Source organism: Trichomycterus rosablanca, chromosome 15 (assembly GCF_030014385.1).
Source record: "Trichomycterus rosablanca isolate fTriRos1 chromosome 15, fTriRos1.hap1, whole genome shotgun sequence".
NCBI classification, from domain to species: Eukaryota; Metazoa; Chordata; class Actinopteri; order Siluriformes; family Trichomycteridae; genus Trichomycterus; species Trichomycterus rosablanca.
Genome location: NC_086002.1, coordinates 23912615 through 23927343, shown reverse-complemented (window position 1 = coordinate 23927343; position 14729 = coordinate 23912615). Strand labels below are relative to the sequence as shown.

The 14729-nt window shown below is 39.0% G+C and overlaps 1 non-coding gene and 1 pseudogene across 1 annotated transcript; both read left to right on the top strand.

Moving 5' to 3' along the window:
• Positions 1-14729, top strand: part of LOC134328715 (zinc finger protein 271-like) — a 525414-nt pseudogene that overhangs the window by 167104 nt on the left and 343581 nt on the right.
• Positions 14256-14418, top strand: LOC134329697 (U1 spliceosomal RNA). Its single transcript, XR_010014921.1, has one exon. It is a non-coding gene; the product is annotated as a U1 spliceosomal RNA (small nuclear RNA).

Sequence of the window (14729 nt, the reverse complement as noted above, 5' to 3'; positions counted from 1 at the left end):
ATTATTTATAATGTTATAAATGTATTTGATTATTTATAATGTTATAAATGTATTTGATGATTTATAATGTTATAAATGTATTTTATTATTTATAATGTTATAAATGTATTTGATGATTTATAATGTTATAAATGTATTTGATTATTTATAATGTTATAAATGTATTTGTTGATTTATAATGTTATAAATGTATTTGATGATTTATAATGTTATAAATGTATTTGATGATTTATAATGTTATAAATGTATTTGATTATTTATAATGTTATAAATGTATTTGATGATTTATAATGTTATAAATGTATTTGATTATTTATAATGTTATAAATGTATTTGATGACTTATAATGTTATAAATGTATTTGATGATTTATAATGTTATAAATGTATTTAAATAATTTATAATGTTATAAATGTATTTTATTATTTATAATGTTATAAATGTATTAGATGATTTATAATGTTATAAATGTATTTGATGATTTATAATGTTATAAATGTATTTGATGATTTATAATGTTATAAATGTATTTGATGATTTATAATGTTATAAATGTATTTGATGATTTATAATGTTATAAATGTATTCGATGATTTATAATGTTATAAATGTATTCGATTATTTATAATGTTATAAATGTATTTGATGATTTATAATGTTATAAATGTATTCGATGATTTATAATGTTATAAATGTATTCGATGATTTATAATGTTATAAATGTATTCGATGATTTATAATGTTATAAATGTATCCGATGATTTATAATGTTATAAATGTATTTGATTATTTATGTTATAAATGTATTTGATGATTTATAATGTTATAAATGTATTTGATGATTTATAATGTTATAAATGTATTAGATTATTTATAATGTTATAAATGTATTTGATGATTTATAATGTTATAAATGTATTTGATGATTTATAATGTTATAAATGTATTTGATTATTTTCTGCTTCAGAACTGAACAAGGATTTCTGCTGCTCCTCGTGTCCATGTTCCTCTACAACCCAAAATCAGCTCCACAATCACATCAAGAGCTGCAACCGTGTTAAATATGAGACTCTGGTGAAGATTAAGACTGAACATGAGGATCTGACGCCCACCAGAAGCTCCAGTAATCAGCAAACGTTAAAGAGTTTTAATCAACAGAGTCATTTTAAAAGACACCAGGGCATTCACACTTCAGAGAAACTATATCAGTGCTCACACTGTGAGAAGAGTTTTAATCGACAGAGTAATCTCAAAATACACCAGCGCATTCACACTAGAGAGAGACTGTATCAGTGCTCACAGTGTGAGAAGAGTTTTTATACACAGAGTCATCTCAAAATACACCAGCGCATTCACACTGGAGAGAAACCATATCAGTGCTCACAGTGTGAGAAGAGTTTTAATACACAGAGTAATCTCAAAAAACACCAGCGCATTCACACTGGAGAGAAACCATATCAGTGCTCACAGTGTGAGAAGAGTTTCAATCAACAGAGTAATCTTAAAATACACCAGCACATTCACACTGGAGAGAAACCATATCGGTGCTCACAGTGTGAGAAGAGTTTTAATCAACAGAGTATTCTCAAAATACACCAGCGCATTCACACTGGAGAGAAACCATATCAGTGCTCACAGTGTGAGAAGAGTTTTTATACACAGAGTAATCTCAAAATACACCAGCGCATTCACACTGGAGAGAAACCATATCAGTGCTCACAGTGTGAGAAGAGTTTTTATACACAGAGTGATCTCAAAAAACACCAGCACATTCACACTGGAGAGAAACCATATCAGTGCTCACAGTGTGGGAAGAGTTTTAATCAACAGAGTCATTTTAAAAGACACCAGCGCATTCACACTGGAGAGAAATCATAGCATTGCTCTTAGTGTGGGAAGAGTTTTATTACACAAAGTAATGTTAAAATGCATCTGATTGTAAAAGTGAACTTTTAATATCGCTAACATAATAACAGAACAAAATCTAAATACTGATTATATAGATTAAACAGCTCTAATACACAGAAATCAATACATGTGATTTAAACATGCAGTACAAATGTTCTTTAGATTTGTGTTCAGAATATTGGTATAACATCATTCTTAACACTACATCTCCAACACAGTATTAAAATAGAAATGATACATAACTGGTAGACTTACCCGGACAGTCTGTCTGAGGATTTTAATTATAAACATTACAACATGTTGGATTGTCTTTGCTAGAATTCACTTAGCTTAGTTCTTTTCCAAATTGGATAGATCTGAGATAAGCACTAGGTAGGAGGGCTCCTTTAAATGCATGAAGGCCTCAGCATGAAATTATACAGATAAAGAGAGAAAAATAAAGAATAAAGAATAATTCATGGAATAGTCCAGTGGTTCTCAAACTGTGGTATGCGTACCACTGGTGGTACGTGAAGCAGCACGAGGTGGTACGCCAGATAATCTCGGAAAAGTAATTACATTCACCGAGAAAATAAATAATTTAATAATTATAAATAAAAAATATGAAACAATATGTGTAAAGTACTAATAAAATCTGTTTCAAAGTTCTTATAATTCTATTTGAATAAAATCAGTTTAATTAAAGCGAATATGTTTTTATAAATATTCGGGGCTACACAGACACTGTACTTCACTACGTCTATACTTCATGTTCGGGGTTTCCATCTCGACATTTCCAAAGCATTATCAGTAAAGTTCTCAGTAAAGTTCTCAGTAGCTCTCTCACTTTTATCAGAGCAGATCTGTGTTTGAATCTCACTGATCTCGTTCCTGACATCTGCTCCGCTAAACAGGCGCTCCCCTCTCACTCACATGCTCAGTGCTAACTGCAGATATACTAGTGATGGATCGTTCGCCAACGATCCGATTCTATTAAACTGATCTTTGAAATGAACAAAAGGAACTGAGTCTTTTATTTCTGCACAGTTCTTATTGGCTGTAATCTAATCAACCCATTCAGCATCGCATCAGTAGAGAGAATTAATCGTAACTCATAATAAAAGCTGTTTATTATCGATATTCAAATCTGAAAACTTTCAGTATCACGGAGAGCGAGCAACACACACACACACACACACACACACACACACACACACACACACACACACATTTAATGCAAAGTTGAGAGAAAATTCAATCTGGTTTTAGTGTGAGTGTGACATCATTTAATGCATTAGTGCCCTGTCCACTGTGTACATACTGGAACTTGCATGGATGTGTGTGCTACTTACCCTAAAAAATACATTTAGGCCGTCTTTGATGGATCCCTGAGGCACAAGACCAAGTGAGAGGTGGTGCTCCACATTTACACACTCAAAGTGGACATGTCATTTCTAGTGAAAATAGAACAAATGAAAGAACGTAAACATTTAGTTTATTAGTGGTTCTCACCCTTTACATGTGATGATACACAAGAGCTGAAAGTTGAAGTTCTTTTTGACTGTGGATTCAACAGCCATGTCCCCTGCGCCACTCATGGTTTGCTCCATTTCCATCAAACAGTGGAACATGAACTGCTGAGCATCCTAAACATTTAAACATTTCAATCTTACTTGCAACTGTGTTAGCTGAGTTCATTTCACATCTTAAAACACAAAACAATCATGTTCAGGGTGTCTGTGTTGCGTTTTCTTACATTCTGAGTGTAAGGTGTAAATTCAGGGTTGTTAAACGCAGCTGCCTTGATCAATTTCAAGACAAGAGAGTTCTTGGTGGACCAATCAGAGCTCTCTCTCTCTCATGGACCACAGCTTTGCAAAACATCTGCAAAAGGACAAAACACACTTTACCAGATCAGAAAACATTGTTTCTTCTTCTCTACCCGGTAAGGTTGGCTGATTCATCTGGCATGTCCTCATTTATGTTCTTCATGAGCTGTTTGCAGAAAGATTCTGCGCTGAACAGGCACTGCATACTGGCATTTACGTAGCAGCTGTTTCCCAAGTTTTCAAACCTGCAATTAAATCAGACAGACACAAACACGATACTGATCAGGGTTCATGTTCAGTATTAACCTTTATGAACGTACAAATATACGCTGCTGCATTTCTTACCCTCTGTCCTGTAGCTGCTGTTTTCTGTCGTCGGAGAGGACTGGTGTGGGTGTTTTAGCCTTTTCACTCTGGGCTTCATCCACCCTACACACATCCATTACACTATAGTTTGGAGAGAGAGACAGACAGACAGACAGACAGACAGACAGGGTGACATCTCATCATTATAAACCACATGGAAATTAGCACAACATGCCATATTCAACACAGAAGAAATGATTACACTTCTCTGTCTGTTTAAACTAAGAATTAAAGAATTTTACAATAAAAGATATAATAGAACACGACATGCTGTCTAGCTGTACTCAAGGCCATAAACAACCTTAAAAAATACATGAACATTTTGCTCATATCCATCTGTTGCTTAAAAATCATATATCTAAAGTTTTCAGTCTTCTGCACTTTTATTACCTTTCTGTAGTGCTGACAGCTTCAACATTTTCTTCTGTTAATGGAATTTTCTTGTTCTTCTACTCAGGAAAACATAAACACACAGTTATGTTCAATTTTCCCATGTTTATTAGTTTGCAATAACTTGACCAAGTTCTTGTATTTGAATATGATCTTTGATTTTTGCTTCTCAAATGATCATGACTTACCCTGAAAAGACGTTTCAGAAATGACTGGACAGAGAAACTGCTTTTGCTTTTGGCTGAAGTCTTTGGGGAGTCCTGAACGTTCCCTCCATTTGCAGACTGCATTGATTTGAAAAATAGTATGTCATTACTAATGCATTTTGGTATATAGTCAGCTGCATTGTATTCAGTACACAGTATACAGTGGTGCAAAATGAAACATACAGTTTACACTAGTACACTATTTAGTATACAGTGTGTATTCTTGCAACATGTAGTATACAGTGTATACTTCTGCACTATGTAGTATACAGTATGTATTTTGGCTGTACTGCACAGTATACTAGTGCAATTTAGTATATACTCGTGCAGTATATAAGTATGCTCTTCTACACACAGCTAACGTTTGTTGTTTAAGCTATTAAATGTCCACTGATTGATTACTCAGCAGACACAACCAATCAGAGTTAAGCTTTGCATCATTCAGTCAAAAACACAAGAAAAGCATGATGGGTAAAAACACTAAAGGACATAAATGTAATCTTTTATACATGATTGTTGCATTTTCATTATCCATACAGCTGTTTTAAGATGTAAAATCAGATCATGACTTGTTTCTTACTCTTCTGTCGCGCGGACAGTCTCCACATCATCATTTATTGGATGCACTTTACTGTTCTGCTCATGACAACAAACACATACAACAAAAATGTTGAATTAATACACACAAATGTATCATTCTGCACTAGTTTTGCTTTTTAAAGATATTTTATCTATCATTTTAAAACATGATTCAATGTTTTTTTTCTATTTTTGAAATGCAATAAACAATATAAACATTTTCATGTTACCTAAAACATTTTATAATAGGCCTAATGAAATATAATAAGGGTGGCACGGTGGCTAGCCCTGTCGCCTCATGGCAAGAAGGTCCTGGGTTCGACCCCTAGACGGGCGGTCCAGGTCCTTTATAGAGTGGGGAGTTTGCATGTTCTCCAGGAGCTCCGGTTTCCTTCCACAGTCCAAACACATGCAGTCAGGTTAATTGGAGACACTGAATTGCCCTATAGGTGAATGTGTGTGTGGGTTTGTGGGTGTGTGTATGTGGCTCAACAGAACAACAGCAGCACCCACTGCTCGGTGAGGACAGTAACTGCAGAACGATATGTGCTTTCACATCCGAGTCTCCAAAAGTCTCCAATAACACCAGAAAAGTTGTTAGAGGGTCTGAAAACTCGCTAAATATAGCTAGCGACACTATTATAATATTTATTAGCCTGACTTAAACGTTAGCCAGTCATGTGACTCGTGTGTACCGTCTAATGAAACTGCTGTGCTTGTGTCTCTGTCGCGCAATCGGTTAGCGCGTTGTAACGTTCCCTTTAAGGGGTATGAGCATGCGCATTTTGAGAGAGCATCAGACAGCGATAGAGAAGCATGCATGGTGTTAGCTCGGGTTGTAGCCTGACTGTTTTATTCTACTGCTGCTGCTATCCGGATTGTGATGAATGGAAGTGTGGGTGCTCCTGTGCCAAATAAATACTCCCATTACCTGCATTGGTCGACTCGTGTGTGTGTTCTACTGACGACAGGGCAAGTAAATAGGCACCAATAATCTCTTCAAGGGGCCTCCCCACGCGAACTAGACGTTACAAATTGGCGCCCGAACCGTGTTGTAACTGGACTCTCCAATTCTTCTTCTTTTTCTCATTGCCTGGAGTTATGATCCGGTGCTGAGTGTTTTAATTTTTGAATAAGGAGGGTTTTGTACTATTTTTTATGTTTTCTGCGGACTTTTGGCTACCCACAGTGTGTTAGTGTGGTTTTAGCTTTAGCTTGGTTGCTACACTGGGCCTGGGTTCGTTACGGATATATTTTGTTGCTTTTCCGTGAGTTTTCCTAGCGAATTAACTTTATTCCTGAATCGAGCTTCGTCACATTTGCTGGTGAATTATTGTTTCGACGAAGACTGGATATTTTTCTGTTTTGGAAGTTCGTGACGATATGCTGGCTAGGCTACTGGATGCTAACCGCTAGCCTTGCGTGTTGTCACACTTTTTCTATAGTTTCATTTTGTGGACATTGAACTGACTTTTAACTTTCGCTCGATTTCAGGGGCAATCTGATTTTTGTTTTTGTTTTTCATGTTTGCCAATTTGACAAGCGGTTCTACGAATGCTGTTGCAAACTAAGCTGGTTTGTGAACTTTATTTTCCTTGCAAAGAAGATACTTTTACTTACTTTTGTTTGTGTTTTCGTGTGGAACTCTATCACTGACAATTTTACTTTTTTCAAAGGCTGTTGGTGATGTTTCACAGACTAAGTGTTTATTTACAGTGGATGAATGTACTTTTATGCGGTGTATAAACGCTACGCCTGCATTGGGACTCTAATGGGATGAAAACGGGTGCGTTTTACATCGGTTTGCAGTAGAGCTCCTGTCAGTGTTTAGGAAAGCAACAAGTAAGCCTGTTTCTATTAATTGTTTTTGTATTACTAATGCTTTTCTAGAGTTCATTATTGAATTTTGTAATACTTACATTAGTTAGTGACTTTGATAAATTGACAGTTCAGTGTAAGCTATTTTCTTTATTATTGTAGTTCTGTTTTATGCAATTCCGTTCATTGTTAATACTGTTTTCTGTATTGTGTGAAAATGGATGATTTTGATCATTTGACTGACTCTGACAGTGCCGTTGGGGCTTGTGCTGCTGCACCCAGCTCTAAGCCTGACACTTTAGAAAGTCAGGTTGATTCAATGAGACAAGAGATACGACTGTTAAATGATTGTTTTAGTACTGCATTGGAAGTTCAGACTGAGATTCTTAAGCAATTGAGGTCTGATACTAGGGCTAACCTTCGTAGTCAGAGTGTGAGGTGGTCTGTTCCTTTAAGTACATCTACACCTCATACACTTGCTCACACAGTAGACACTACCGAGTCTAGTCAGCCTAGGTCATACTCAAGCTCTCACTTGCTTGGGGCTCAGTCTAATTCCTCTACGGGTGTACTCAATTCACATATTACATCTTGTGTTGAGGATAAACATAAAACTTCTTGCTGTACGAACCGATGCTCAGGCAGCTGTATCGCTTCTGACTCTGATGTGCTAAGTAGCACTTCACGTGTGCTTACGTCTTTACTGCAACACTCAAAAATGCAGCCGCCTGAGTTTGATGGGTCTGATAGTATTCCACCCATGGAATGGTTGCGTACTGTAGAAGCTTTTAAGCAGGACATGACTTTGACTGATGTGCAGTTGGTTTCAGGTCCTCAAGCCCTACTTGGGTAGTTGGGACCAATTTTCGCAGTTCTTTCAAAAAGCTTTTCTGCCTTCCAATAATCAAGAGAAAATCTGGAAGGGTATTCTTGATTACTTTCAAGCACCAGATGAGCCTCTTCCGACATTTGTGGCACACATGTTAAGTGAATTCAGTAAGCTCAGATATCCTCCTCCTGAACTAGACCAGGTTGAACTTGTTTGCAAACATGCACAAGAAAAGTATACCATTGCATTGTATGGTACCCGGTTAAACTCAGTGGCAGATCTTTTGCTGCGGGCACATGAATTGCATGCTGCACTTGGTCATAGAGACTTTGGTAGCTCTCGGACAGCTCCTGCTAAGTCAGTCGGGGCCGTGTTGTGTTTCAAATGCTCTTTACCTGGTTATACTTCGCGAACCTGTCCTCAGTGTAACCGTAAATCTTTTCAGGGAGATGGAAATTTTAATGAAGGTGTAACTGAATTTTTGCCACAAGGCCCAGGTGGTTTAAGTACACAACCTATGGATCAAGAACAGTCTAAAAAGAAAAGTCAACAGCAGGGTGGTGCCAAAGGCGGTAGACAGTATCACCCTGAGGCCCAACAGTCCTCAAGCGGTTCGTGTGTTTTCTGGCAATGTAGGTACCCCTGTAGATCGTCATCATTTAGGGCATATAGTAGACACGTCTTCTGATGCTTCTTGGAACACACCTTTCTGTGTGAGTGTTAAACTTAAGAATCAGGTTGTAGCCGCAACGCTTGACACTGGTGCCTCGTTATCTGCTGTGTTAGCGGATTATGTTGATAAAGATAAAACCGGTAAGCTGAAGTGCGAGCCATGGATTTCTCTTCCGTTGAGGCTAGCTGATTCTGCTTACTGCGACCCAGTAGGAACTACATGGTTGCCTATTTGGTTCCAAGGCCAACGTTTTTTCCATCGGTTTGTGGTCTTGAAGACAATGTCCTCACCTCTTATTCTCGGGATGGATTTCATGATCAGGGCATCCATCTCAATTCACATTCCAAGCAGAACTGTCACTCTAGGGTCACAAGAGATGCCTGATGAACTAGATCATGGGGATGTATCACTATCCTCTGACATCCTGTGTTCACTAGAAGAACCAGACTTTCTTTACTCTGGTCTTAATGACTGTTCACTTCGTCTTGGTGACTCCGTATTGGAGCCTGCACAAAAAGAGAGATTGAACGGGTTGCTGACAGATTTCAGTGGCCTATTTGCAGCACGTCTTGGGCACACTACTGTCGCTGTCCATTGCATTGAGACTGGTGATGCAAGACCTATTCATCTTCCTCCATATCGTTCTTCGCCGCTTAAGAAGAAACTCATTGAAGAACACATTGTCAATGCTTACTGACAACATCATTGAACCTGCTTCAGGACCCTGGTCTGCACCGGTTGTCATTGTCCCCAAGCCTTCTGGAGAAGCTAGGTTTTGTGTGGATTATAGAGGCCTTAACCAGGTGACAGTGAAGGACAGATACCCGTTACCAAGAGTGGACGAAGCCCTTGATTTTCTTGCTCGGGGGAAGTTTATCTCAACACTTGACTTGGCTCGCGGTTATTGGCAGGTTGGTGTGGATGAACACGCCAGACCGAAAACTGCTTTTGCATCCCATTGTGGCCTATTCCAGTTCAAGGTCATGCCCTTTGGACTTTGCAATGCCCCTGCGACTTTCCAGAGGCTTATGAACACAGTCTTGGCAGGCCTGATCTACAAAAGTTGTGCTGTTTACCTGGATGATGTTGTGATTGCATCGCCGACATTTGAACAACATCTTCTGGACTTGAGGGAAGTCTTCTCACGACTGGAAATTGCTGGGCTTACCCTGAAGCTTGGGAAATGTCAGTTCTGCCGGGAAGGGCTGAAGTTCTTGGGGTACAAGGTTTCATCTGATGGAATTCTCCCAGACACGGACAAGGTTGATGCAGTTCTGAAGTTTCCTGTGCCCACTGACGTTAAGCAAGTAAGGCAGTTTTTAGGCCTGACCAGCTATTACCGTAGGTTCATTCACAATTATGCCAAGTATGCTGAGCCTTTGTTTGCTCTCACCAGACAAGACACACCATTTGTGTGGGACAGAGATTGTCAAGAAGCCATAGACTATCTGAGGACGTGTCTCACCTCGGCTCCAGTCTTGTGTTTCCCAGATTTCAAACGCCCTTTTAGTATCCACACTGATGCTTGTGATCTTGGACTCGGAGCAGCTCTTATGCAGCGTAATGATGCTGGAAAGGAGATTGCTATAGCTTATGCTAGCCGAACCTTGCACAAGTCAGAAAGACCTTACTCTACGACTGAGAAGGAGTGTCTTGGTGTAATTTGGGCCCTTGAGCACTTTAGACCCTATATCGAGGGACTTTCGGTCACGGTTTATACCGACCATAGCAGCCTAAAATGGCTAATGTCCCGGCCTAATCCCTCTGGACGTTTGGCCAGGTGGTGTCTAAGGATCCAAGATTTTGACGTGCACTTTGTTCATAAACCGGAACACAGTTCCGGATGCCTTATCCAGAAATCCACTACAGGACGAGGTAAATCCAACAGATGTTCTTCCTAGGTATGCCATTGTAGCGGGCCTTGATTTGAGAGCTCAGTCACTGGCTGAGTTAACCGACAAAGAGCAGCTCTGCCGTCTACAGGGGGAAGATCCTGTGGTGGCTGAGCTCTTGGAAAAACTGGAGAATTCACTTAATACTTGCTCTGATGAATCGGAGAACAAGTTTGTTGTCCATGATGGTCTTGTGTATTATCGTGACTCAGATTGCAGTTGTGGGTTGCGTCCGTTAGGTAACTTAAAGCTGTATGCTCCGGAGTCTGTTAGGGGGGCACTTCTCAAATATTATCATGACCACCCAACTGCTGGCCATCTTGGGTTCTCCAAGACTCTAGCCAGGTTGAAATTACGCTTCTTTTGGCCAAAAATGAGAAAATACATTAAGTCTTATGTTCTCTCTTGTCCTGTATGCCAACTCACTAAGCCGTCACAGCAGAAGCCAGCTGGGATGCTAGTTCCTGTTCATGCCAATGAGCCTTGGGAGGTGGCAGGAGTTGATTTCGTTGGACCGTTGCCACGTACTCAAGGGGGTAATGCCTACTTGTTAGTCTTTGTGGATTACTTTAGTAAGTGGGTTGAGGTGTCCGCAGTAAAAGAAGCAACGGCACAGGTCGCTGCTACCAAGTTTCAAAGTGATGTTTTTGCAAGGCATGGGGCTCCAAAGTACTTGATCTCTGATCGAGGGACGCAGTTCATGAGTGAATTTTTCAATCATGTCCTGGAAACCTTGGGGACAGAACACCGTCTTACGACTGCATATCACCCACAAACCAACGCCACTGAAAGAGTGAACCGCACTCTGAAAACTGCAATCAGAGCTTATGTTGGCAATAAACATAACACCTGGGATAAATTTGTTCCTCAGATTTGCTTTGCTCTTAGGACCTCTCTGCACGAGAGTACAGGGTTTAGTCCTGCAAGAATGCTTTATGGCAGAGAGTTGTCTACCCCCATGGACCTCGTGACGAGGCCATCTACAGATGGTCTGGATGACCCCATACTGAGTCAGCCTGAAACTCCTGAGGAGCATTTACGGAACATTCATGATCATGCTCGAGTTTCTTTGCAATTAAGTCATGAGCGACAAAAGCGGCATTATGACAAGAAGCACCGTTCAGTCACTTACGAGCCTGGTGATCTGGTGCGTTTAAAGAATCATCCACGTTCAGATGCTGCTGCTAATTTGACTGCTAAACTGGCCCCGGTTTATAGTGGCCCATACAGAGTGGTTAAAAAACTTTCTGAGGTAAACTACCGTCTCTCAAAGGAGGACGGCACTGACGTGGGTGTTGTTCATGTCGTTAACCTGCAACCTTTTCGTACATGGTCTACAGCTCACACGCAGTCACAAACGTGCCTCATGTCAGACTTGACTGCTAGTCAGGAGAACTCTGCAGGTAAGGGGGATGATGTTTGTTTGAGTCCTTATTGTGTTGAGGCTGAATCAGAAATTTCTAAACGAGCTACTATTGAGGGTACACTAGTTTCAGGCGAACCAGAGTGCCTTAGCTCTAGTCAAGGTGACTTGTCACAATCGCTAGCTGATATGTTTGTTGAGGACAGTGAAGTACCTACTACTCACTCTTACGGACTGAGAAGTAGAGTTGGTCGCTTAGACGGTCTTGAGACTTGCACTGACCTTAAGTTAAAACTGGACTCTCACACTATTACTGGTACGGACAGACCTAATCAGTTGCAGGTGACAGACTTTGGGTTTTCTGTTACTCACTCATATGACCTTAGACCAAGACCTCGACATAGGGTGACGACTACCTGAACTAAGACCGACATTAACGGACTGGATTTTTTTTTGTTGTTGTTTTTGAGGGCAAATTGTTTTAATCCCATGTTTGTGTTATAATAATGTTATGTATTTTTGTTCTATGGCTATGTTAACAAATCTATGATTTTCAAGTAAAAAAAAAAAAAAAAGGTACTGGAGTATTGTATTTTTTTTTTGTATATTTTTTTATTGTATTTTTTTTTTTCTCAATGCATTGTAAACCTCTCATGTGGCTCTACTTCCTATGTCCAGCTATGTCATGTTTGTATATTATTGCAATTTGTGTTGATCCCTGTATAGTTGTTTGTTGACGGCTGGGGTCAGCCTTTTTTTTGCTGGGGGGGAATATGTAACGTTCCCTTTAAGGGGTATGAGCATGCGCATTTTGGAGAGAGTATCAGACAGCGATAGAGAAGCATGCATGGTGTTAGCTCGGGTTGTAGCCTGACTGTTTTATTCTACTGCTGCTGCTATCCGGATTGTGATGAATGGAAGTGTGGGTGCTCCTGTGCCAAATAAATACTCCCATTACCTGCATTGGTCGACTCGTGTGTGTGTTCTACTGACGACAGGGCAAGTAAATAGGCACCAATAATCTCTTCAAGGGGCCTCCCCACGCGAACTAGACGTTACAGTAGGTAATGACAATTTTTACTTTTTTAAAGAAAAAAAACTAGATAGGCCATGGATTTGCTAAAGCTAGTCAACAGCTAGTACAAGATGCACTTTAAATACAAATAAATAATGTGTAAATTTCTTTTTTTTTTTTTTGGTAAAGAACTGCCATACTGATGTAAATGGTAATGACGCTGATCAGGAGGAATAAATTACTCACATTTCCAGACATTAAAATGTTAATCTTCTCTCATGGCTGGCATGTGCTTCCTTGCAAGTCTTTCTTTCCATGGTTACAACATAAACAAGTGTTACCTTCAAATGATTCCCTACAGAAACCATACACTGTTGTAGTAATGACGATAATGCTGAGGACAGTAATATATCGCTCAAAAATATGCATAGGTTGTACAAATATGAAAATTTTGAAAGAAATTACATATTGTTTCTTTTTAAGTTATTATAAAACTCATATTTTGATTTTTATAATGAATTGATCACTTTTTAGCATTTTATTAGAGCAGAGAAGTTTTAAAGTCTGGGTTGGGGACAAGGCCAAAGTAGCAAAATATTGATGTTTAAATCATCATAAAAAAAATTAAATCATAATTATTTTGGTATGTAATTTTTTTAGTGATGCAATGAATGATCTTTTTAATACCTAAAATATTTGTTTTGTAATAAAGTATTTTTAACACAAATTTATAACTTAGGGACGTAAAAGTTCCCCCAATTGAAGAATCACCCTTACATAAAAAGCTTGTTGATACAAACGTTAAATAGACGCTAATATGTGATAATTAGGGACCGCGTATTCTTTCGCCTGATTTCTGTGTTGGCAAAACAAGAGCTTGTAAACTTGAGCCAGATCGTATTCATTTAGTTTCATGTTCTGAATGATTTTCATTCTGATTCGTCGTTTTTCGATGTGCAGCTCGGATCAGTAGAACGGATTTGTTGCGTTTTTACGTTGGAAAAAAAGTGGTTGTCCAGAGCTATTTTTGGATAGGAGACCGGTGTTTTAGATCAGCTTCATCACTGGACACATAATTAGCCGTTTGCACTATTTCTTAGGCTAATTTGACCGTTTCATGATTGAGCTATAACCTGTAAAGAGCATGCTTATCAGGTGGATTTTTACAGTGGTTCTTCTTCTTTTTTGTAGATGAATTTGAAATGATCATTTTTTTCTTCTGTTTTGGTTGAACCAAGTGTTTTTTGTTTTGTTTTCTTTCAGGCAAATGTCGGCGTGGTGGTTTGCATAATAGCAGCGTTTGTGTTGGGTGAGGTTTGTGCTGGTGTGATGAGTAGATGAGTGGAGTCACCGTGAGTGTGAACGGTGTGTGATTCGGTGTCTCTGTTCGGCGGTGCTTCTGGACCTCATACTTACCTGGCAGGGGCGAGACCATGATCAAGAAGGTGGTTCACCCAGGGCGAGGCTCAGCCATTGTACTCCGGTTGTGCTGACCGCTGCGAATTCCCCAAATGTGGGAATCTCGACTGCATCATTTCTGATAGTGGGAGACTGCGTTCTGCTCTCCCCTGATTTCTGTGGTAGCAAAGAAAGAGTTTATGATTTCTGGATGATTATTTGCTATTGTTTTTTTTTTTTATTATTGAAGTGTATCAAAGCTTTCCAAAGAAAATCATGTGTCTTTATTTACGTTTTTATTTTTTGCACAATTTGAGCAAAGCATGAATGAATAAACAGACTACTTGAAATGCTCCAAAAGTACTTGGAAAGATCTTTTACATGAATTTCCATTGAAGTTTAAGAGTTTTTTTGCCTTCTCCTGTAGAATTGCCATTTTGGAAATCACTTTGCACATCAGCGTTATGCATGGTGTGGTGAGAGA